The 26,880-nt window shown below is 42.7% G+C and overlaps 1 protein-coding gene across 1 annotated transcript in view; it reads left to right on the forward strand.

The window, feature by feature from the left end:
• Positions 1–6,175: 6,175 nt before the first annotated feature.
• The window catches only part of LOC144590170 (progranulin-like), a 60,696-nt gene continuing 39,991 nt past the window's right edge, over positions 6,176–26,880 (forward strand). The window contains exon 1 of the mRNA XM_078394988.1: positions 6,176–6,294. The gene's annotated coding sequence lies outside the window, so the exon portion shown is untranslated. The remainder of the gene's footprint in view (positions 6,295–26,880) is intronic.

Consider the following 26,880-nt stretch of genomic DNA (forward strand, 5'->3'; position numbering starts at 1 on the left):
AGAAGAGTATGACTGTGCCTCTGCGTAGTACGATTCTCAAAGGGTCTTGACCAGAAATGTCACCTAATCCTTTTCTCCAGAGGCGTTGTCTGACCCGCTGAGTTACTCCATCTTTTTGTGTCTATCTTAATTGACATTGTTCACATTCCACTAAGATGATACTACGCCTGCAATATGGCTGGCAATCATGGTCTCAAACATGCATATACCACTGGGCAGAATTTTAGTTTAGCTTAGAGATACAGTGTGGAAAGAGGCCCTTCCACCCCTCCTGCCGACCTACGATCACCCTTACACTAGTTCTATCCTACACCCTTGGAGGATGGTTGGAGAAGTTAGAAACATAGAAACATAGAAAATAGGTGCAGGAGGAGGCCATTCGGCCCTTCGAGCCTGCACCGCCATTCATTGTGATCATGGCTGATCATCCACAATCCACAAATGTCTTCTGATGTGTTTTATTGAGGTTGTGTTAATGAAATGTATTTTAATTGGGATTGTGCTAGGTCCCATGCAGTTTGGCAGAGTAACGATTTCCCTGAAAGTGGTGGCACAGGTAGACAAGATGGTGTGTGGCATGCTTGCCATCATTGGACAGAAAGTACAAGAGTTGGGATGTTATAAGATATGTGAAACCCCACTTATAAGTATTGTGTACAATTCTGGTTGCAATACTATAGGAAGGAGGTGATTTAAGCTAGAGGAGGTGCAGTAAAAAACCCACAAGGATGTTGTTGTGACTGGTTTCAGGCATGAGGAGAGACTGGATAGTCTGGACTGTTTTTCTTGGAGCACAGTGGCTGAGAAGTTTATAAAATCCATAAGGGGTGTAGATAAGGTGAATAATCAGTCCTTTTCCATAATTGGGAGGGTGTACAACTGGAGGGGACATGATTAAGGTGAGAAGGGAAAGATTTAAAAGGGGTGGGATGGAGAAAGATGGAGGCCTTCTACGCTCTGTTGTATAATTCTATGTCTGTATTCATTTGGGAATGCAGTAAATCAGAATAACAGTACACCATAATGGTGATTGATAGTCTAATTCTGCTAATGCCATTTTGTACATTGTAATCCTATAACATCTCCACTAATTGATGCAGGGAGCATTTAAGAATAGGTTTACACTGGTGTGTGGGAAAGTAACTTGACATGGGAAAAAATTGAAAAGAAAATGCAGTTCAAAATGGTCATGCCAGATTTTAGAAGTGTATTTAATCCCATTTAATTGCAGAATAGGTCGTGGTGAAATTAGTGTTATTTTTGATATGGACCAGCACAGCAAAGAATTAACCCTATGGCCCATAATGCCTGTGCCAAACAAAATGCCAGGTTCAATTAATCTCTGCCTCACCTGAATCAGATCCCTCCATTCTCTGCATATCCATGTGCCTGTCCTCTTAAACACCCCTGAAAACTACCCGAAACGTCACCCATTCCTTCTCTTGTATCTGCCTCCACCACCGCCTTTGGTAGCACCCACAACTTTAAAATACACTTGTCTTGCACATCTCCTTTAAACTTTGCTGCTCTCACCCCAGTGCTACGTACTCAAGTCTTTGACATTTCCACTCTGGCACAAACGTTCTGATTATCTGTATCTCATAACTTTACACACTTTCAGCAGGTGCCTGCCACTTAAGGAAAAAACAATCCAAATTTGTCTAACCTCTAACCTTTTAATCCAGGCAGAATTCTGGTAAACCTCCTGCACCCGCTATAATCCTTCATGCCCCAACTGTAATGGGGCAACCAGAACTACCCACAATACTCACAATTTTGCCTAACCAAAGTCCTAAATAACTGCATCATTGCTCTCGCAACGCTCAGTCCGCCTGAACCTACCTGATCTCCCGGTTGCTAAACACTTTAATTCTCCTTCCCATTCCCACACACACTTTTCTGTCCTAGGTCTCCTCCATTGTCAGAGTGAGGCTAAACACAAATTTGAGGATCAGCATCTCATATTTCACTTGGGCAGCTTACAGCCCAGTAGTATTAATATTGATTTCTCTAACTTCAGGTAGACCCAACATTCCCTCTCTCTCTATCCCTCCCCCACCCAAGTCGCACAGCTTTTCGTTTTCACCCAACAAACAGCTAACAATGGCCTGTTTCCTTTCTCATTGTTACTTTTTTTGCATATCTTTCATTCATTGTTCGTTATCTCTCTACATTATCGCCTATCTTTTGTTTTCCTTATCCCTGACCAGTCTGACGAAGGGTCTCAACCCGAAACGTCGCCCATTCCTTCTCTCCAGATATGCTGCTTGTCCCGCTGAGTTACTCTAGCTTTTTGCAGCATTGCTTCCAGACTCTTGTGCTCAACGCTCTGACCTTTGATAAAACATACCGCATGATTAGGGTAGTTTAATGTAGCTGTGCATCATATTATCTATTGGCAAAGCTCACTGATTCAGCCGCGTGTCGCACCAGGAAGCAAATTGAATTTAAGTCAACAGTCTAACACAACTGCTTACCAAGGCTGTTTTGGAAATATTTTATTTCCTGTTCATACTCTGACTTTGAGTTTTAATGATATGGCACAAAACCTTTACTCCGCCAAATCCACTGTTACCATCAAGCTCCCTTTGGACTAATCTGATTTTAATTCCACACGCGTATACATTTTGTTCACTTCATTTAACTTTCCCTCATTTCCGTACTAAATGGCCTACCCCTTATTCTTAAAGTGTGGCCCCTGGTACGGGACTCCCCCAACATTGGGAACATGTTTCCTGCCCCTAGCATGTCCAATCCCTTAATAATCTTATGTTTCAATAAGATCCCCTCTCATCCTTCTAAATTCCAGTGTATACAAGCCCAGTCGCTCCAGTCTTTCAACGTACGACAGTCCCGCCATTCCGGGAATTATCCTCGTGAACCTACGCTGCACTCCCTCAATAGCAAGAATGTCCTTCCTCAAGTTTGGAGACCAAAACTGCACACTATACTCCAGGTGTGGTCTCACTGGGGCCTTATACAACTGCAGAAGGACTGCTTTGCTCCTATACTCAACTCCTCTTGTTGTGAAGTTATAACATTCCATTGGCTTTCTTCACTGCCTGCTGTACCTGCATGCTTCCTTTCAGTGACGGATGAACTAGGACACCCAGATCTCTTTGTACTTCCCCTTTTCCTAACTTGTCACCTTTCAGATGATAATCTACCTTCCTGTTCTTACCACCAAAGTGGATAACCTCACATTTATCCACATTAAACTGCATCTGCCATGCATCTGCCCACTCACACAACCTGTCCAAGTCACCCTGCAACCTCGTAGCAATCTTCCTCACAGTTCACACTGCCATCCAGCTTTGTGCCACCTGCAAATTTGCTAATGTTACTTTTAATCCCTTCATCCAAGTCATTAATGTATATTGTAAATAGCTGCGGTCCCAGCACCGAGCCTTGCGGTACCCCACTAGTCACTGCCTGTCATTCTGAAAAGGACCCATTTATCACTACTCTTTGTTTCCTGTCTGCCAACCAATTTTCTATCCATGTCAGTACCCTACCCCCAATACCATGTGCTCTAATTTTGTCCATTAATCTCCTATGTGGGACCTTGTCGAAGGCTTTCTGAAAGTCCAGGTACACTACATCCACTGGCTCTCCCCTGTCCATTTTCCTAGTTATATCCTGTTTGGGGGCCTGTAGATAACTCCCATTAGGGTATTTTTACCCTTACAATTTCTCAGTTCGGTCCATACTAATTCTACATCTCCTGATTCTATGTCCCCCCTTGCAAGGGACTGAATATCATTCCTTACCAACAGAGCTATACTACCCCCTCTGCCCACCGTCTGTCTTTTCGATAGGACATATACCCCTGAATATTCAGCTCCCAGCCCTCTTGCAGCCATGTCTCTGTAATTGCCACAACATCATACTTGCCAATGTCTAACTGAGCCTCAAGCACATCCCCTTAGTTTTTATACTTCACACATTCAAATACAACACTTTAACTTCTGTATTCACCTCCCCTCTCACACTATTGGCCCTGACCTTACTCTGTTATCCCTTCTCAAACTTTTCTTCTCGTTAATTTGGGAGTTTTTTGCAACCTTTCCTGTATTCACTTCCCTTTTAACTCCATCTTTATATTCCCACTTTGTCAACCCCACCCCCCCCCCCCCCACTATTTAGTTTAAACCCACACGTGTAGTACTAGCAAACCTGCCTGCCAGAACACTGTTCCTCCTCCAGTTAAGGTGTAACCCGTCCCTTTTGTACAGGTCACCCCTACCCCAGAAAAGATCCCAGTAGTCTAGAAATCTAAATCCCTGCTCCCTGCACCCCTCAGCCACACATTCACATCCCCTATCTCCCTGTTCCTGCCCTCACCAGCACAAGGTACTGGAAGCAATCCAGAGATAACCACCTTAGAAGTCCTACTTCTCAGTCTTCTTCCTAAATCTCTAAACTGACATTGCAGCACCTCCTTCCTCTTCCTCCTGACATCGTTTGTGCCCACGTGCACAACTACTTCCAGCTGTTCACCTTCCCTCTTGAGGATGTTCTGAAGTCAATCCAGGACATCTTGAACCCTGGCACCAGGGAGGCAACAGACCATTCTCGAGTCTCGCCTGCCGCCACAGAATCTCCTGTCTGCACTTCAGACAATGGAGTCACCCACCACTATGGCTCTGCTTGACGTTGGCCTCGCCGGTCAAGTCTCATTACCAGGATTGGAGCCACCAACCTGTCCGCCACTCGGACTGGAAGTGTCTTCTGCCCCAACAACTCCAAAGAGGGTGTACCTGTTTACATTAAGCACAGCCACCGGGGTCTCCTGTAGTCCATGTTTACTCCCCTTTGTCACGGTCTCCCACCTTCGCTTGTCCTGAATCCTTGACGTGACAACCTCACAGTAGGTCCTGTCCAGGAAGCTCTCTTCTTCCCGGATGGCTCTGAGGTCATCCAGCTGCTTCTCCAACTCCACAACACGTCCATTCAGGAGCTGCACCTGGACACAATTTCTGCAGGTGTAGTTCCCAGAAGCTCTAGCAGTGTCCCTGCCTTCCCACATCCTGCAGGAAACACACTGCACCAACTTGCCTGCCATTTCTTGAGTGTCAAAAATCACAAATAAAGGTTCAAACAAATGTAGCTTCCATGCCAAAGACTCTCACTTTCCTCACAGGGCCGTTCCCCTTGAGCAAACCTTGCTCATATTAGTCGATAAATTGAGTAATTGGCCAATTTACCAATCTTCTAATTTAATTGCTCAGCCAATCCATGCACTCATTCCTAACCTGCCTTCCTCTGACCAGCTTGAAGGTCTATGCGCTTCTCCCAACCTTCACTGAAACACTGCAAACGGCACTCTTTTTTAAACAGACTTTCCCTGTCACTCACACTCACTCACTCACTCACTCACTCACTCACTCACTCACTCACTCACTCACTCACTCACTCACTCACTCACTCACTCACTCACTCACTCACTCACTCACTCACTCACTCACTCACTCACTCACTCACTCACTCACTCACTCACTCACTCACTCACTCACTCACTGACTGCCAATGGTCGTCCTTGCTGCTGCTACTCCTGGCCTTCACTGAAAACATACCGAATATATACAAGTCCTTGTGACCAACTACCAAATGGTGACTTTTTCTTTGATATTTTTTTCTCTTCTGGTTCTGGGGACAAAGAGGAATTGAAGAAGGAAGTTTTGAGTTTCTTTGAAAAAGTTAACCACAAAAATGGGGATGTTCAAATCTGAGCTCATTAATTTCAGTACAGAAACACGATAAGGGCGGCACGGTAGCGCAGCGGTAGAGTTGCTGCTTTACAGCGAATGCAGCGCCGGAGACTCAGGTTCGAACCTGACTACGGGTGCTGCACTGTAAGGAGTTTGTACGTTCTCCCCGTGACCTGCGTGGGTTTACTCCGAGATCTTCGGTTTCCTCCCACACTCCAAAGACGTACAGGTATGTAGGTTAATTGGCTGGGTAAATGTAAAAATTGTCCCTAGTGGGTGTAGGATAGTGTTAATGTACGGGGATCACTGGGCGGCACGGACTTGGAGGGCCGAAAAGGCCTGTTTCCGGCTGTATGTATATGATATGATATGATATGATATGATTATATCAGGAAACTCTGTCAGCAGTCATGCTGCATGTGACTTCTCGTTGCCCAATGTGGTTGACTTGCTGAGAGTGCTGGTTTGAGGCTGCAGTGTGGCAACACACTAATTGGTACTTATTTGATTTCAGATCTGAATCTTGGGAGGAACCTTGCATTCAGAGCATCTGGGGTTTTGTGGCTGCCGTTACTGATCTTTGGTGAGATGCCTTTGTATTTCTTTGTATTTCAAAGTGATTTTTATAAATTGGTTACTGAATTTCTGCTCTACATTTATGCTGCTGTAGATATGTTGTGGTGTCACCCAGATCACTATGCTCTGGATGTGGTGGTGATTTTCCCCGGAGTGGGACGAATAAAGGAATATATTATTATTATTCATGCAATTGGTGATCTTAATTTGATTAAATCAAAGGAATTTAGGATTTGATAAATCTTAATGGGAATCTGAAGTAATGGTGCTCATGATGATTTCACTGCTGCTTCCCTTGTTCTTAACCAAGCAACCCAAATCAGTTTCATCACCATTGCTAATTTTTTCCAACTAAAAGATCCTGATCTTTAATTTAAACGGTCTATTGAGCTGATTGTTCATTGTGATATTTTTGTGATATTTATTAGGATTTAAATGGGTGCTTAGTAACATCATTCAGCTAAGTCATCTGTACTTGCATTTTACACAATGTCTGCCTTTTAGCTTGTTATATTTCCAAGAAGTTTTCTTTATATATTTCCAAGAAGTTTCCTTTTTCCTATTTCCAAGAAGTTCTCTCCATTGCCTCCCAAGGCAGGGTTTAATGATCCAAGCACAGTCATATCTTTTTAATTTTTCCCTTGCCAATTGATTTGCAATAACCTTGAATTTTGAGGGCTTGGGTTTGATTTATTAAATTAGTGGAAGTAGTCCTCCATTTGTACACTACCTAATTCATTCATGGTTTTAAAGAAGGTATTTATTTCACAAAATGCTGGAGTAACTCAGCAGGTCAGGCAGCATCTTGGAGAGAAGGAATGGGTGACGTTTCGGGTCGAGACCCTTCCCCAGACTGATGTCAGGGGGGGCGGGACAAAGGAAGGATATAGGTGGAGACAGGAAGATAGAGGGAGAACTGGGGAGGGGAAGAGAGGGACAGAGGAACTATCTAAAGTTAGAGAAGTCAATGTTCATACCGCTGGGCTGCAAGCTGAGGTATGAGGTGCTGTTCCTCCAATTTCCGGTGGGCCTCACTATGGCACTGGAGGAGGCCCATGACAGAAAGGTCAGAGTGGGAGGGGGAGTTGAAGTGCTCAGTCACCGGGAGATCAGGTTGGTTAAGGCGGACTGAGCGAAGGTGTTGAGCGAAACGATCGCTGAGTCTGCATTTGGTTTCGCTGATGTAAAGAAGTTGACATCTAGAGCAGCGGATACAATAGATGAGGTTGGAGGAGGTGCTGGTGAACCTCTGTCTCACCTGGAATGACTGTTTGAGTCCTTGGATGGAGTTGAGGGGGGAGGTAAAGGGACAGGTGTTGTATCTCCTGCGGTTGCAGGGGAAAGTGCCCGGGGAGGGGGTGGTTTGGGTAGGAAGGGACGAGTGGACCAGGGAGTTACGGAGGGAGCGGTCTCTGCGGACGCCGAAAAGGGAGGGGTTGGGAAGATGTGACCAGTAGTGGGATCCCGTTGTAGGTGACGGAAATGTTGGAGGATGATTTGTTGGATACACTGGCTGGTGGGGTGGAAGGTGAGAACAAGCGGGATGTAGAAGAGGCCCTAGTGAGAGCCTCATCTATAATGGAAGAAATCTATAATGGTATAACCTCATCTATAATGGTACCCCACTCCCAGTCCGACCTTTCTGTCATGGAACTCCCCCTCCCACTCCCAGTCTGACCTTTCTGTCATGGGCCTCCTCCAGTGCCATAGTGAGGCCCACTGGAAATTGGAGGAACAGCACCTTATATTTTGCTTGGGCAGCTTGCAGCCCAGAGGTATGAACATTGACTTCTCCAACTTTAGATAGTTCCTCTGTCCCTCTCTTCCCCTCCTCCTTCCCAGTTCTCCCTCTATCTTCCTGTCTCCACCTATATCCGTCCTTTGTCCCGCCCCACTGACATCAGTCTGAAGTAGGGTCTCGACCCGAAACGTCACCCATTCCTCCTCTCCAAGATGCTGCCTGACCTGCTGAGTTACTCCAGCATTTTGTGAAATAAATACCTTCGATTTGTACCAGCATCTGCAGTTATTTTCTTACACATGGTTTTAAAGACCTCTGTCAGGACTCCCATTCATTTTCCTGCTGAATGAATGCTCCAAACTGTTCTTATTTGTAGTTTAAGGCCGTTCTGGTCCTATCTTTCTAAATCTCTTGTACACATCCTACAATGGTTAGTACTGTTAGCAGTAAGGATCACTGAATGGTGCTCAGACCCACCAGCTCCCAGAACATTTTACATAATTTTACAATTGAACTTTATGCATGTAGTCTGAAGAAGGGTCTCGACCGAAACGTCACCCATTCCTTCTCTCCTGAGATGCTGCCTGACCTACTGAGTTACTCCAGCATTTTGTGAATAAATACCTTCGATTTGTACCAGCATCTGCAGTTATTGTTTTATACATGTAGGAGTCTACTTCATACTTTTGTTTTGTTGACATTCAATCCTGATTTCAAGGTTTACGAGAGGGTTGCCTCTCCTGCATTGCCTCTACCCTCTCCTCCCTCTCCTCCGTCCCCTTCCCCCTCCCCTTCCCCCTCCCAAAATACCCAAAGTCTTAGCCTCCACAACATAGAAAATAGGTGCAGGAGGAGGCCATTCGGCCCTACGAGCCAGCACCGCCATTCATTGTGATCATGGCTGATCGTCCCCAATCAATAACCTGTGCCTGCCTTCTCCCCATATCCCTTGATTCCACTAGCCCCTAGAGCTCTATCTAACTCTCTCTTAATCCATCCAGTGATTTGGCTTCCACTGCCCTCTGTGGCAGAGAATTCCACAAATTCACAACTCTCTGGGTGAAAAAGTTTTTTCTCACCTCAGTTTTAAATGGCCTCCCCTTTATTCTAAGACTGTGGCCCCTGGTTCTGGACTCGCCCAATATTGGGAGCATTTTACCTTCGATCCAGCACCGCCATTCAATGTGATCATGGCTGATTAAGCCAGGATTTTGCCATGTGCCTTTTCATGCCTTTTTGGATGATTTCTGCAAGATAATGCCTTTTTCATGATCTAGTGCCTAAATCAGCCTTTTTTGCCGTGTTAACGTAACTTACAAGACAATTTCCACCACCGGGGTGAAACTGGATGCACCGCTGTCGGTCGTTCATTCGTGGGCAGTGGGCGAGGCCCCAGTCTTTTGCAGTCAGGCTGTAAGTGGGTGTTAAGTGGGGATTGGAGAGGGGTGGGTGGGGAAGGGTCCAGTCTTTTCAAACTGAAGTCAAGCTGTGAGTAGGTGTGAAGTGGTGGTTGGGGAGGGGGAGGGGGTACCAGGGTTAAGTTTCTGTTTATTGAACCTGCAGTAGAACTCGTTCAGGTCGTTGGTCAGCTGCCGATTGTCCAAGTTTTCCTCTTGTAGTTTGTGATTTCTTGCAAGCCCTTCCAAACTTGCTCCTCAACTTCTTTTTTTATTTTTTTTTTATTATTTTATTTTTGAAAAGCATATGTACAAATAGAAATAAGAAAAAACACATTTGTTACAAAGTTCTTACATAGCTTCAATTTTTAAATTTTTGAAGAGAGAAAGTAAAAATAAAAATATAAAACTATAAACTTGGGGAAAGAGAGTAAGAAGGTTAAAAAAAAAAAGGATCTAACAATAAAAATTAACGGGAGTAGATCCGGGAGACAAAAACCACAGCTGTACATCCAACCCCCAACTCAAGTTTCAACTTTTAATTTAATTTTTTTTATTTTAGTCCTGTGCCAAACCCATTTACTTTTCTAAAAATTCAATAAATGGAGACCATATTTTTAAAAATAACTCAGGTTTGTCGATTAAGGCAAACCTTATTTTTTCCTCAACTTCTCAGAGTACCTTTCCTTGGCAGTTCTGATTCCTCTTCTGAGCTTGTACTTGGCCTGCCTGTAGAGGTCTGCATCCCCGCTCCTGTAGGATCTATCCCTGCAAGCGTCAAAATGTCTTAAGTCAAGTCATCGCCTTATAGAAAACTGAACGATTTGGTGAGAGTGTACGGGAGTGATATATTCTCTACAGGCAACCGTGTGCTGTTTTGCAACGCATGTGAGAAAGCAGTGAATTATGAGAAGAAATATTTTGTCTCCCAGCATGTACAGACAGCTAAACACAAGTCGGCGGCAGAGAAACAAGGCGGGAAATACGCAAGCTTGTCTGATCACTACATTTACTGCTGGCTCCAATCGCAAATCTGAGTTTTCGAGTGATCTGTGCAAGGCATTCATTGATGCTGGAATTCCACTGTGAAAATTGGAAAACAAATCAGTTGTTTACATCTTCACTTGCTGTATTTTAGCCAGAAGGTATAAAACACGAGAATGTTTGTGACTGATGCAGCTCCGTACATGAAAAAAGCTGCTTGTGCTCTTAAAGTTTTATTCCCCGAAATGTTGCATTTGACATGCTTAGCTCACAGACTCCATAGAATTGCCGAGCACATACGTAGCTTGTTTCCAATGTCAAGTAAATCTTCCTCAAAGCACCGACACGTGTGCAGTGGTTCAAGGAAATGGCACCCAAGATTCCCCTACCTCCTCACCCTGTTTTGACAAGGTGAGTGAGGTACATGGGTCTCTGCTGTATCTACTATGCTGCAAATTTTGGAAAGATAAAATAAATCGTCAACTATTTTGAGGAAGAATCTGCTGCAAACAGGATCGTCAGTGAAATCATGCAGAAAAAGTCCCTCCACCACGATCTTGTGTTTAATGCTTCCAATTTTGCAAACTTCCCACAAGCTATCACTTCCCTTGAGAAACGTGGTGAAACATTAGTTGAATAACTTGCAGGTTTTCAACAAAGTAACTGACGATATTCGTAAAGTTCCTGGCGATGTAGGTAAAGATATACAAGGAAAATGTGAGAGAGTGATTTTAGGTAACAAAGATCTTAAAGAAATACAAAAATAGCTAAAGTTCTCAAAGGTAGTTGTTATGCACAAGATATCGACATGAATATAGAGTCTGTAGCTTGTTTCGGGTATGCACCAGTGACCTCAGCTGGGGTAGGAAGATGTTTTTCACAACTGAAGCATATTCTTTCTGACAGACACCAGATAATTTGAAAAATATGCTAGTAATGCTAGTAATTATGTGCAACCAGGCAACTTTGGTCATTTAATGTAGCATACTTTTATATTATCATTTTTGAAAATACTTGACTTTTTATGGATTTTTGTTGTCAATAAATGCCTTTTTTCGTGTCATTTTTGTAAATTTATTATGCCTATTTGCCTGCTTATTTCAGAGATTTATAGCGCCTAAACATCCTGGCTCTACTGATCATCCCATATCACTTGATTCTGCTGGCCCTAAGAACTCCATCTAACTCTCTTTTGAATGCATCCAGGGAATCGACCTCCACTGCCTCCTGGGGTGGAGAATTCCACAAATTCACAACTCTGGGTTGCAGTTTTGGTCTCCTAATTTGAGGAAGGACATTATTGCTATTATTGCACCTATTTTTATGTTTCTATGACAGGATCACTGAAAGCAAATGCCTTTATAAGAGAGACGATAAGAGACTGCACAAAATAATTTTTTTTCAGATTGGAAAATTGTCCTATGATTGTCTCAATTGGTTTATAAGTAGCATGCTGTTCATGAATCATAATTTGAGTGCTGTGCAGTGTCTCAATAGTACATAAATGCTAGTTTTGCAACTGCACAAACTTCATTAAAAAAATATCTGCATTTGTAAATGACTGACCTATGGTTTTCCAAATATAAGAACCTTTCATTCTGATCTATACCATACTATCATATCATCATATCATATCATATATATACAGCCGGAAACAGGCCTTTTCGGCCCACCAAGTCCGTGCCGCCCAGCGATCCCCGCACATTAACACTATCCTACACCCACTAGGGACAATTTTTACCTTTACCTAGCCAATTAACCTACATACCTGTACGTCTTTGGAGTGTGGGAGGAAACCGAAGATCTCGGAGAAAACCCCTCGCAGGTCACGGGGAGAACGTACAAACTCCTTACAGTACAGCACCCGTAGTCAAGATCGAACCTGAGTCTCCGGCGCTGCATTCGCTGTAAAGCAGCAACTCTACCGCTGCGCTACCGTGCCGCCCTATATTACTATATTACTATATTACTCAATTACTTTGCATCTATAAATTTCAGCACCCTGGTGTACTAGTTAAATTTAGCTTGGTTTAAGAACATTTACATTTGCTAAAAGGATGGAATCTACAGTGTAGCAAGCTTGAAGCTGTCTTTTGTAAAAAACAGTATTTTAATTTATTTTGGTTTAGTGTAGTGATTCAGCAAGTAAACAGGCCCTTGGACCCACTGAATCCATGTTAGCCTTTGACCACCCATTCACGCTACTTTTATGTTGTTCCACTTTTGCATACGATACAATAGAACTTTATTTATCCCAGGAGGGAAATTGTTCTGCCAACAGTCATAAAACACAGCAGGATGCTTGAAACATGAAATTAAAGTGACGTGGAAAGTCCAAGATTGGGGATGTGCAAAGATTGGGGAGGGGGAAGGGGAAGGGGTGTCACTCTACCCCACGACAGAAGGATTTGTATAGTTTGATAGCCACAGGGAAAAAGGATCTCCTGTGGTGTTCTGTGCTGCATCTTGGTGGAACCAGTCTGTTACTGAAGGTGCTCCTCAGGTTGACCGGTGTGTCATGGATGGGGTGATTTGTATTGTCCAGGATGCTCCACAGTTTGAGGAGCCAGCCTTCCTGGTGAGCTTGTTAATTCTGTTGGCGTCTGCGGCCTTCGCTCTGCCACCCCAGCACACAACAGCGAAGAAGATGGCACTTGTCACCACCGATTGGCTGAACATCTGCAGCATCTTACTGCAGACGTTGAAGAAGCAGAGCCTTTTCAGAAAGTACAGATGGCTCTGTTCCTTCTTATACACTGCCTCAGCGTTCCTGAACCAGTCCAGTTTACTGTCCAGGTAAACTCCAAGGTTCTTGGTAAACTGCACATCCATACCCTTGATAGAGACAGAGGTGTTCGTCGTCTCCTAAAGCCCACCACAAGCTCCTCAGTCTTGTCAGTGTGAGCTGCAGGTGATTCTGCCCACACCAGTCAACAAAGTTGTTGACTACACCTCTGTATTCAGCTTTCCTCTCATTGATACAGCCCACAATTGCAGAGTTGTGCAAACACCTGCAGGTGGCAGGAGTCCGAGTTGTATCAGAGGTCCGAGGTGTAAATGGTAAACAGGAACGGACAGAGCAGCGTCCCGTGTGGGGCCCCTGTGTTGCTCGCTTCCATGTCTGTTCCCATACTAGGGGCAATTTACTGAAGCCAGTTAACTATATACCTATAACTATCTTATCAGTCTGAAGAAGGGTCTCGACCCGAACCGTCACCCATTCCTTCTATCCAGAGATGCTGCCTGACCTGCTAAGTTACTCCAGCATTTTGTCTTTAACTATATACCCACATGTCTTTAGGATGTTGGAGGAAACATACGTGGTCACAGAGAGAATGTGTAAAGTCCATACAGACAGTACCTGACAGTGATTCTGGCGCCGTGAGGCAACAAGGCAACCGGCTGAGCCACTGTGCCACCCACATTGACCTCAGTGGTATTTTGTCAGAATGTCTGATACCTAATAATTGGTTTTAACATGTCCTTGCAGTCTAAATTTTGGACAAGTTTTTTAGGCATTTTGAAGATTGAATACTTCGACGTTCTACACAATGTTCCAATGGCCATCAGTAAAGTACATTGAAGTGGAGTTGCTGTAGTAATTTGGGGAATATAGTCGGACTTTTATGCACAAGAGTAAAATAGTAGCTTTCACAGCAAATTGTTTCACAAGTTTTGATATTCAGTGTCAAATTAGGTTGGATAAAAAAGAAAACTGCAGTTGTTGAAAATAAAAATGCTGGAAATAGCATGTGTGGATAGTGGAAATGCTACCATGAAAATCTTTTGTCAAATTTGGCAATGAGCCTTGTAAAGAGCTTAGGATCGGTGACCAAACGTTTAATCAAAGAAGTAGATTTGAAGGAGAGTCTGTATGAAAAGGAGTGAGAATTCCAGAGCTTTCATAGAATTGTGAAATTGTATGCTTCAGATGCAAGGCTATTTTAAAAACAAAATGCTGGACACTTCCATGACTGTAAAATAATGGCACTTTCAGTGCACATTCAGTTATTTGTTTATGTGGTGAGTGTTACTCCCCTCCGCCACCACTTTTCAAGAAGTAGTTCAGAGTCCCACTAAAATGAAATTCCCCTCCACTTCCTTCAGAGGGTTGTGGCTGTATGGAATGGGCTTCCGGTGGAAGTGGTGGAGGCTGGCTCGATTTTATTATTTAAGAGTAAATTGGATAGGTATATGGATAGGAGGGGATTGGAGGGTTATGGTCTGAGTGCAGGTAGATGAGACTAGGTCAGGGAGAATGGTCGGCGTGGACTGGTAGGGCCGGACAGGCCTGTTTCCATGCTGTAGTTGTTGTATGTTATTTTAACTATTTACTTTCCAGCTCTTAGCAACTTTTTTCAGGGGATTAGGTAGTTCCTAATCAGGTTAGGCAGGTCGCCACATCCAGGCTTCTAATTTTTGCATGTTAAATTTGCTTTGGATCTTGTGCCAAATATAACAACCACAGCCATCAAGTCCCTCTTCTTAACAAAAATCAGACATTTTGGAAACATTCTTTATTCTCATGTTCTCAAAACGAATATGATTAGTTTTCATCTGCAATTTGAGAGGGAAAAGGTTAAACCAGGAATGTCGGTGTTGCAGTTGAACAAAGGGGACTATGCAGGGATGAGAGAGGAGCTGACCAAGGTCGAATAGAAAGGGATCCTAGCAGGAATGACGGTGGAACAGCAATGGCAGGAATTTCTGGGCATAATTGAGAAGATGCAGGGTCATTTCATTCTAAAGAGGAAGAAAGATTCAAAGGGAAGTAAGAGCCAACAGTGGCTGACAAGGGAAGTTAGAGATGGAATAAAACCAAAAGAAAAGATCTATAAGATAGCAAAGAGTAGCGGGAAGCCAGAGGAGTGGGCAACTTTCAAAGGACAACAGAAGATAGCAAAAAGACCAATACGGGCTGAAAAGATGAGGTACGAAACGAAGCTGGCCAAGAATATAAAGAAGGACAGTAAAAGCTTCTTGAGGTATGTTAAGAGAAAAAGATTAGTAAAGACAAATGTGGATCTCTTGAAGGCAGAAACGGGTGAAATTATTATGGGTAGCAAGGAAATGGCGGAAGAGTTGAACAGGTATTTCAGATGTCTTCACTAAGGAGACACAAACAATCTCCCAGATGTACTAGTGGACAGAGGTTCAAGGGAGACAAAGGAACTGAAAGAAATTTGCATTAGGCGAGAAATAGTATTGGGTGGACTGATGGGATTGAAGGCTGATAAATCCCCAGGGCCTGATGGTCTGCATCCCAGGGTACTCAAGGAGGTGGCTCAAGAAATCGTGGACGCATTGGTGATAATTTTTCAATTTTCAATAGATTCAGGATCAGTTCATGTGGATTGGAGGATAGCTAATGTTATCCCACTTTTCAAGACAGGAGCGAGAGAGAGAAAACAGGGAATTATAGACCAGTTGGCCTGACATCGGTGGTGGGGAAGATGCTGGAGTCAATTATTAAAGAGGTAATAACGGTGCATTTGGCTAGCGGTAAAAGGATAAGTCCAAGTCAGCATGGATTTATGAAGGGAAATCCTGCTTGACAAATCTTCTGGAATTTTTTGAGGATGTGACAAGTAAAATGGATGAAGGGGAGCCAGTGGATGTAGTGTATCTAGACTTTCAGAAAGTCTTTGATAAGGTACCACATGGGAGGTTGGTGAGCAGAATTAGAGCACATGGTATTGGGGGTAGGGTATAGACATGGATAGAGAATTGATTGGCAGACAGGGAACAAAGAGTAGGAATAAACGGGTCCTTTTCGGAATGGCAGGCAGTGGAGAGTGGAGTGCCGCAAGTTTGCGGGTGACACAAAGCTGGGAGGCAGTGTGAATTGCGAAGAGGATGTTAGGAGTTTGCAAGGTGACTTGGACAGGTTGAGTGAGTGGGCAGATGCATGGCAGATGCAGTATAATGTAGATAAATGTGAGGTTATCCACTTTGGCGGCAAAAATAAAGAGGCAGATTATTATCTCAATAGTGTCAGATTGGGTAAAGGGGAAGTGCAAAGAGACCTTGGTGTCTTTGTACACCATTCACTGAAAGTAATCGTGCAGGTACAGCCGGCAGTGAAGAAAGCTAATGGCATGTTGGTCTTCATTAAGTGATTGGACACGCTAGAGACAGGAAACATGTTCCCGAAGTTGGGGGAGTCCCGAACCGGGGGCCACAGTTTAAGAATAAGGAGTAGGCCATTTAGAACGGAGATGAGGAAGAACTTTTTTACTCAGAGTTTTGAAGCTGTGGAATTCTCTGCCTCAGAAGGCAGTGGAGGCCAATTCTCTGGATGTTTTCAAGAGAGAGTCAGATAGAGCTCTTAAGGATAAGGGGATATGGGGAGAAGGCAAGAACGGGGTACTGATTGTGCATGATCAGCCATGATCACGGTGAATGGCAGTGCTGGCTCGAAGGGCCGAATGGCCTACTCCGGAACCTATTGTCTATAACGAGACAATTGGAATACAGGAGTAAAGAGGTCCTTCTGCAGTTGTATAGGGTCTTGTTGAGACCACATCTGGAATATTGTGTGCATTTTTGGTCTCCTAATTTGAGGAAGGACGTCCTTGCTATTGAGGCAGTGCAGCGTAGGTTCACGAGGTTAATCCCTGGGATGGAGTGACTGTCATATGAGGAAAGATTGGAAAGACTAGGATTGTATTCACTGTAGTTTAGAAGGATGAGAGGGGATCTTATAGAGACGTATAAAATCATAAAAGGATTAGACAAGCTACATGCAGGATAAATGATCCCAATGTTGGAGGAGTCCAGAACCAGGGGCCACAGTCTAAGAATAATGGGGAGGCTATTTAAAACTCAGGTGAGTAGTGTTTCTACTTCATCGTGTGGAAAATGTGGCTTGTCTTTCAGAGAGTTGTGAATTTGTGGAATTCTCTGCCATGGAAGGCAGTGGAGGCCAAATCATTGGATGATTTTAAAAGAGAGTTAGATAGAGCTCTAGGGGCTAGTGGAATCAAGGGAATATGGGGAGAAGGCAGGCACGGTTTACTGATTGTAGATGATCAGCCATGATCACAATCATTGGCGGTGCTGGCTCGAAGGGCCAAATGGCCTCCTCCTGCACCTTTTTTTCTATGTTTCTATTCATGTACATTTTTTTGTGGCCTTGCCTGTTGTGTTTTCAATGCAAGACAGTAACTCAGTGGGTGAGGCAGCATCTATGGAGAACATGGATAGATGACATTTCGTGACGGGAGCCTTCTTTAGTCTGAAGGAACCCCAAACGTCACCTATCCATGTTCTCCAGAGATGCTGCCTGACTCTTGTCTCTTTTGTAAACTAGCATCTGTAGTTCCTTGTATTGGCCATATTTTATATCATTGTTTCTATTTTAGATTTTCAGCATTTGCAGGGTTTTTTTATATTTCCATGTATTGTTCACATTTGTTTTATTGTAGTGGGGCTTGGCAGGTTGGTGCAGAGAGGCATGGAGGTCAGAATGGAAGGGTTGCAGAGATTTGAGCATTACAGAGCTGAATAAGGTTGGAGATGGAAGAGGCTTTGAAAGCAGTTTTAAATTGTGGGCATTACTGTAGTAGGAACTGGTGTAAATTGAGCAACAGTGTGATGGATGAATTTAACAGTGCAAGTTGGAATACAGACAAAATTTTGGATTGAAGTTTGAAAGGTGGACTGCTGACCAGTGGAGTTGTGTAGAGACTGGATATATCATTTGAATGGGTTGAGAGTGGAGGGGTGAATTGTTTTGCTATTGGAATATTACGCTCATTTTTCGCTTGGGAAGCTTACAATCCATGAATATTGATTTCTCTAACTTTGTAACCTCTACTTTCCCTCTCTCTCTCCGTCCCTCCCCCACCTTAATTCTCCGACTAGTTTCACTGTCCTGAATAATTTTACTGTTTGTATGCCTTGTTGTCACCTTCCCCTTTGCCAACTATGAACCATTCTACATTTCCTTGAGCATTGTCTGCTTCGATCTGTCCTTTTCACACCTTACCCTTCCATATGTCTAGTTTCTTTTCCCCTGACAGTCTGAGAAATGGTCTCGATCCGAAACGTCACCCATTCCTTCACTCCGGAGATGCTGCCTGTCCCAATTTAGACCAATTTTACCTTGTTTTTTTACATTTTGATAGGTGGAATTTGTGAAATACTTGCACTGAAACTTGGTTGTGGAAAGCTTTCTGGTACATTATCGTGTGCATAGAGTCTAGGACACATGAGACGTGATTAGAACCTCACTACCTGAGTGCAGATTCTGAACTGAGAAACTTGTCTGGAATATTTAATTTGATGCTAATTTTGTTAGAAGAAAATGGATGTGAATTGGATGTAGGAAACTAAAAATAGATAATTTTAACTAATGTTGGAGATTATTAATAGTGACTTTAAGTGGTGATCATTAAGTGCCAGAATCTATAATTCTTTGAGTTTAGTTGGTAAGTATCATGGAAGTGCAGTGATTTATGGCCCATTACTGAGCCTCTGGTATCTCAGTACGTGAATTCAAAGTTATACCAAGGCTTTGAGACAAGCTGGATGTCCCGCATTTTGAATGACCTAATTTGGAGTTCAATGTCGTCGGTATCAGAGTAGACCTTGACTGAGTTTCTTCCATCATGTAATTGGTATGTAGTGATCATTTAGTCTTATTTTACTGCAGGTGTTCAGAGGTGATGAAAACAAGAGAATACTTTAGTGTTTCTACTTCATCATGTGGAAAATGTGGCTTGTCTTTCAGACTATTTTGACTCCTTTAAGTAATCAATATGCTTAAGACTTTCATTCAGGCAGTAAACCTCAAAATTAACAGATGCTAGTTTTTTTATAGCTGATGTCTATTCTTGCCAATTTGGCATTTTAAGGAAGTAGGATTTTGGTGTACAATCTGATTACTAACTTCATGACTTGTGTTTAAGAAAAACTACATTTTATTTGGATTTGTGCTATCATTAATGCTGTGTAGGAAAAATTGTTTGATTTGGACTCTGGAGCTAATGTATTAGAGGCTGGTGAAGGGTTGATAAGATGAGGACACTAGGAAGAATAACATTTTGGGGCGTAATGTAAATTGTGGCATTGCCTTGAGTTCTGTCCAAGTGCCAAATATCATATCATATCATATATATATACAGCCGGAAACAGGCCTTTTCGGCCCTCCAAGTCCGTGCCGCCCAGTGATCCCCGTACCTTAACACTATCCTACACCCACTAGGGACAATTTTTACATTTACCCAGCCAATTAACCTACATGTTTGGAGATACTGTATAAACTGGCATGAATCTGAAAAACAAGTATTTTTAATGGGTTTGCACAGAAACTCAGATTGTGGAATTAATTTGCAATTTTAAGGGAACATCAAAAGGCAATTTTTACACAGAAAATGCAGGATGTCAGGCAGTGAACATGGAAGGCTAAAAAGCATTTGTTGTTCATGGATTTATTAGAATAGAGCCGAAAGGAAAAGTCCAAACAAAATGAGTGGTGCCTTGGATATTATAGTACTCAAACATGGAGGGCGCGTGAATAGAAGGCAGTTTATGGAATACTTGGTTTTGGTATATATGTAGCTTCAAATTGTGGGGATGAAGATAGAGCATTAATAAAAACTGGGATGGATTTAAGTGTCATAGTCACAGAATCAAGCACCATGGAAATAGGCCCTTCGGCCCAACTTTCCCATGCCAACCAAGATGCCCCATCTACACAATATGCAAGCATTAGTCCGATATCCCTCTAAACCTTTCCTATCCACGTAGCTGTCCCAATGTCTTTTAAATGTTGTTATAGTACCTGCCTCAACTACTTTTTCTGGCAACTTGTTCCATATAAGTTACCCCTCTGGTTCCTATTAAATATTTCCCCTTTCGCTTCAACCTACATCCTTGATTCTACTCTTTCACCAAATCTGTTCCCCTCATGATCTTGCGTGCCTCTATAACATTCTTGCTCAGCGTCATGCTCTTCCAATAATAAAGTTCTGGCTTTCCCAGCCTCTTCCTGATAGCTCAGGCCCTCAAGTCATGGCAACATCCTGGTATTTTTTTCTGCACCCTTTCCAGCTTAACAACATCCTGACCAGAACTGAACATTATTCCAAATGCAGCGTCACCAACGTCTTATACAACAGTAACATAACATCACAGCCTCTAAACTTAATATACCCTGTCTGTTGAAGGCCAATGTACTGTAAGCCATCTTGACCACCCTATCTACCTGTGATGCCACTGTGAAGGGGCTATGTACCCGCACTCCTAAATCTCTTTGTTTTACAATGCACTTCAGAGCCCTGACTTTTACTGTGAAGTTCCTGCCTTGTTTTGACTTCCCAAAATGCAACACCTCCCACTTATACCTCAACCCACTTGTCCAACTGATCCTGTTGTAATATTTAGTATAAGAAAATAACTGCAGATGCTGGTACAAATCATATCATATCATATCATATACACACAGCCGGAAGCAGGCCTTTTCGGCCCTCCAAGTCCGTGCCGCCCAGTGATCCCCGTACATTAACACTATCCTACACCCACTAGGGACAATTTATTCACAAAAAGGTATTTATTCACAAAATGCTGGAGTAACTCAGCAGGTCAGGCAGCATCTCAGGAGAGAAGGAATGGGTGACGTTTCGGGTCAAGACCCTTCTTCAGACTGATGTCAGGGGGGCGGGACGAAGGAAGGATATAGGTGGAGACAGGAAGATAGAGGGAGATCTGGGAAGGAGGAGGGGAAGAGAGGGACAGAGGAACTATCTAAAGTTTGAGAAGTCGATGTTCATACCACTGGGCTGCAAGCTGCCCAGGCGAAATATGAGGTGCTGTTCCTCCAATTTCCGGTGGGCCTCACTATGGCACTTGAGGAGGCCCATGACAGAAAGGTCAGACTGAGAGTGGGAGGGGGAGTTGGGGCTTGGCAGGTTGGTGCAGAGAGGCATGGAGGTCAGAATGGAAGGGTTGCAGAGATCTGAGCATTACAGAGCTGAATAAGGTTGGAGATGGAAGAGGCTTTGAAAGCAGTTTTAAATTGTGGGCATTACTGTAGTAGGAACTGGTGTAAATTGAGCAACAGTGTGATGGATGAATTTAACAGTGCAAGTTGGAATACAGACAAAATTTTGGATTGAAGTTTGAAAGGTGGACTGCTGACCAGTGGAGTTGTGTAGAGACTGGATATATCATTTGAATGGGTTGAGAGTGGAGGGGTGAATTGTTTTGCTATTGGAATATTACGCTCATTTTTCGCTTGGGAAGCTTACAATCCATGAATATTGATTTCTCTAACTTTGTAACCTCTACTTTCCCTCTCTCTCTCCGTCCCTCCCCCACCTTAATTCTCCGACTAGTTTCACTGTCCTGAATAATTTTACTGTTTGTATGCCTTGTTGTCACCTTCCCCTTGGCCAACTATGAACCATTCTACATTTCCTTGAGCATTGTCTGCTTCGATCTGTCCTTTTCACACCTTACCCTTCCATATGTCTAGTTTCTTTTCCCCTGACAGTCTGAGAAATGGTCTCGATCCGAAACGTCACCCATTCCTTCACTCCGGAGATGCTGCCTGTCCCAATTTAGACCAATTTTACCTTGTTTTTTTACATTTTGATAGGTGGAATTTGTGAAATACTTGCACTGAAACTTGGTTGTGGAAAGCTTTCTGGTACATTATCGTGTGCATAGAGTCTAGGACACATGAGACGTGATTAGAACCTCACTACCTGAGTGCAGATTCTGAACTGAGAAACTTGTCTGGAATATTTAATTTGATGCTAATTTTGTTAGAAGAAAATGGATGTGAATTGGATGTAGGAAACTAAAAATAGATAATTTTAACTAATGTTGGAGATTATTAATAGTGACTTTAAGTGGTGATCATTAAGTGCCAGAATCTATAATTCTTTGAGTTTAGTTGGTAAGTATCATGGAAGTGCAGTGATTTATGGCCCATTACTGAGCCTCTGGTATCTCAGTACGTGAATTCAAAGTTATACCAAGGCTTTGAGACAAGCTGGATGTCCCGCATTTTGAATGACCTAATTTGGAGTTCAATGTCGTCGGTATCAGAGTAGACCTTGACTGAGTTTCTTCCATCATGTAATTGGTATGTAGTGATCATTTAGTCTTATTTTACTGCAGGTGTTCAGAGGTGATGAAAACAAGAGAATACTTTAGTGTTTCTACTTCATCATGTGGAAAATGTGGCTTGTCTTTCAGACTATTTTGACTCCTTTAAGTAATCAATATGCTTAAGACTTTCATTCAGGCAGTAAACCTCAAAATTAACAGATGCTAGTTTTTTTATAGCTGATGTCTATTCTTGCCAATTTGGCATTTTAAGGAAGTAGGATTTTGGTGTACAATCTGATTACTAACTTCATGACTTGTGTTTAAGAAAAACTACATTTTATTTGGATTTGTGCTATCATTAATGCTGTGTAGGAAAAATTGTTTGATTTGGACTCTGGAGCTAATGTATTAGAGGCTGGTGAAGGGTTGATAAGATGAGGACACTAGGAAGAATAACATTTTGGGGCGTAATGTAAATTGTGGCATTGCCTTGAGTTCTGTCCAAGTGCCAAATATCATATCATATCATATATATATACAGCCGGAAACAGGCCTTTTCGGCCCTCCAAGTCCGTGCCGCCCAGTGATCCCCGTACCTTAACACTATCCTACACCCACTAGGGACAATTTTTACATTTACCCAGCCAATTAACCTACATGTTTGGAGATACTGTATAAACTGGCATGAATCTGAAAAACAAGTATTTTTAATGGGTTTGCACAGAAACTCAGATTGTGGAATTAATTTGCAATTTTAAGGGAACATCAAAAGGCAATTTTTACACAGAAAATGCAGGATGTCAGGCAGTGAACATGGAAGGCTAAAAAGCATTTGTTGTTCATGGATTTATTAGAATAGAGCCGAAAGGAAAAGTCCAAACAAAATGAGTGGTGCCTTGGATATTATAGTACTCAAACATGGAGGGCGCGTGAATAGAAGGCAGTTTATGGAATACTTGGTTTTGGTATATATGTAGCTTCAAATTGTGGGGATGAAGATAGAGCATTAATAAAAACTGGGATGGATTTAAGTGTCATAGTCACAGAATCAAGCACCATGGAAATAGGCCCTTCGGCCCAACTTTCCCATGCCAACCAAGATGCCCCATCTACACAATATGCAAGCATTAGTCCGATATCCCTCTAAACCTTTCCTATCCACGTAGCTGTCCCAATGTCTTTTAAATGTTGTTATAGTACCTGCCTCAACTACTTTTTCTGGCAACTTGTTCCATATAAGTTACCCCTCTGGTTCCTATTAAATATTTTTTCTTTCGCTTCAACCTACATCCTTGATTCTACTCTTTCACCAAATCTGTTCCCCTCATGATCTTGCGTGCCTCTATAACATTCTTGCTCAGCGTCATGCTCTTCCAATAATAAAGTTCTGGCTTTCCCAGCCTCTTCCTGATAGCTCAGGCCCTCAAGTCATGGCAACATCCTGGTATTTTTTTCTGCACCCTTTCCAGCTTAACAACATCCTGACCAGAACTGAACATTATTCCAAATGCAGCGTCACCAACGTCTTATACAACAGTAACATAACATCACAGCCTCTAAACTTAATATACCCTGTCTGTTGAAGGCCAATGTACTGTAAGCCATCTTGACCACCCTATCTACCTGTGATGCCACTGTGAAGGGGCTATGTACCCGCACTCCTAAATCTCTTTGTTTTACAATGCACTTCAGAGCCCTGACTTTTACTGTGAAGTTCCTGCCTTGTTTTGACTTCCCAAAATGCAACACCTCCCACTTATACCTCAACCCACTTGTCCAACTGATCCTGTTGTAATATTTAGTATAAGAAAATAACTGCAGATGCTGGTACAAATCATATCATATCATATCATATACACACAGCCGGAAACAGGCCTTTTCGGCCCTCCAAGTCCGTGCCGCCCAGTGATCCCCGTACATTAACACTATCCTACACCCACTAGGGACAATTTATTCACAAAAAGGTATTTATTCACAAAATGCTGGAGTAACTCAGCAGGTCAGGCAGCATCTCAGGAGAGAAGGAATGGGTGACGTTTCGGGTCAAGACCCTTCTTCAGACTGATGTCAGGGGGGCGGGACGAAGGAAGGATATAGGTGGAGACAGGAAGATAGAGGGAGATCTGGGAAGGAGGAGGGGAAGAGAGGGACAGAGGAACTATCTAAAGTTTGAGAAGTCGATGTTCATACCACTGGGCTGCAAGCTGCCCAGGCGAAATATGAGGTGCTGTTCCTCCAATTTCCGGTGGGCCTCACTATGGCACTTGAGGAGGCCCATGACAGAAAGGTCAGACTGAGAGTGGGAGGGGGAGTTGGGGCTTGGCAGGTTGGTGCAGAGAGGCATGGAGGTCAGAATGGAAGGGTTGCAGAGATCTGAGCATTACAGAGCTGAATAAGGTTGGAGATGGAAGAGGCTTTGAAAGCAGTTTTAAATTGTGGGCATTACTGTAGTAGGAACTGGTGTAAATTGAGCAACAGTGTGATGGATGAATTTAACAGTGCAAGTTGGAATACAGACAAAATTTTGGATTGAAGTTTGAAAGGTGGACTGCTGACCAGTGGAGTTGTGTAGAGACTGGATATATCATTTGAATGGGTTGAGAGTGGAGGGGTGAATTGTTTTGCTATTGGAATATTACGCTCATTTTTCGCTTGGGAAGCTTACAATCCATGAATATTGATTTCTCTAACTTTGTAACCTCTACTTTCCCTCTCTCTCTCCGTCCCTCCCCCACCTTAATTCTCCGACTAGTTTCACTGTCCTGAATAATTTTACTGTTTGTATGCCTTGTTGTCACCTTCCCCTTGGCCAACTATGAACCATTCTACATTTCCTTGAGCATTGTCTGCTTCGATCTGTCCTTTTCACACCTTACCCTTCCATATGTCTAGTTTCTTTTCCCCTGACAGTCTGAGAAATGGTCTCGATCCGAAACGTCACCCATTCCTTCACTCCGGAGATGCTGCCTGTCCCAATTTAGACCAATTTTACCTTGTTTTTTTACATTTTGATAGGTGGAATTTGTGAAATACTTGCACTGAAACTTGGTTGTGGAAAGCTTTCTGGTACATTATCGTGTGCATAGAGTCTAGGACACATGAGACGTGATTAGAACCTCACTACCTGAGTGCAGATTCTGAACTGAGAAACTTGTCTGGAATATTTAATTTGATGCTAATTTTGTTAGAAGAAAATGGATGTGAATTGGATGTAGGAAACTAAAAATAGATAATTTTAACTAATGTTGGAGATTATTAATAGTGACTTTAAGTGGTGATCATTAAGTGCCAGAATCTATAATTCTTTGAGTTTAGTTGGTAAGTATCATGGAAGTGCAGTGATTTATGGCCCATTACTGAGCCTCTGGTATCTCAGTACGTGAATTCAAAGTTATACCAAGGCTTTGAGACAAGCTGGATGTCCCGCATTTTGAATGACCTAATTTGGAGTTCAATGTCGTCGGTATCAGAGTAGACCTTGACTGAGTTTCTTCCATCATGTAATTGGTATGTAGTGATCATTTAGTCTTATTTTACTGCAGGTGTTCAGAGGTGATGAAAACAAGAGAATACTTTAGTGTTTCTACTTCATCATGTGGAAAATGTGGCTTGTCTTTCAGACTATTTTGACTCCTTTAAGTAATCAATATGCTTAAGACTTTCATTCAGGCAGTAAACCTCAAAATTAACAGATGCTAGTTTTTTTATAGCTGATGTCTATTCTTGCCAATTTGGCATTTTAAGGAAGTAGGATTTTGGTGTACAATCTGATTACTAACTTCATGACTTGTGTTTAAGAAAAACTACATTTTATTTGGATTTGTGCTATCATTAATGCTGTGTAGGAAAAATTGTTTGATTTGGACTCTGGAGCTAATGTATTAGAGGCTGGTGAAGGGTTGATAAGATGAGGACACTAGGAAGAATAACATTTTGGGGCGTAATGTAAATTGTGGCATTGCCTTGAGTTCTGTCCAAGTGCCAAATATCATATCATATCATATATATATACAGCCGGAAACAGGCCTTTTCGGCCCTCCAAGTCCGTGCCGCCCAGTGATCCCCGTACCTTAACACTATCCTACACCCACTAGGGACAATTTTTACATTTACCCAGCCAATTAACCTACATGTTTGGAGATACTGTATAAACTGGCATGAATCTGAAAAACAAGTATTTTTAATGGGTTTGCACAGAAACTCAGATTGTGGAATTAATTTGCAATTTTAAGGGAACATCAAAAGGCAATTTTTACACAGAAAATGCAGGATGTCAGGCAGTGAACATGGAAGGCTAAAAAGCATTTGTTGTTCATGGATTTATTAGAATAGAGCCGAAAGGAAAAGTCCAAACAAAATGAGTGGTGCCTTGGATATTATAGTACTCAAACATGGAGGGCGCGTGAATAGA

The sequence above is a fragment of the Rhinoraja longicauda genome, unplaced genomic scaffold (assembly GCF_053455715.1).
Source record: "Rhinoraja longicauda isolate Sanriku21f unplaced genomic scaffold, sRhiLon1.1 Scf000147, whole genome shotgun sequence".
NCBI classification, from domain to species: Eukaryota; Metazoa; Chordata; class Chondrichthyes; order Rajiformes; family Arhynchobatidae; genus Rhinoraja; species Rhinoraja longicauda.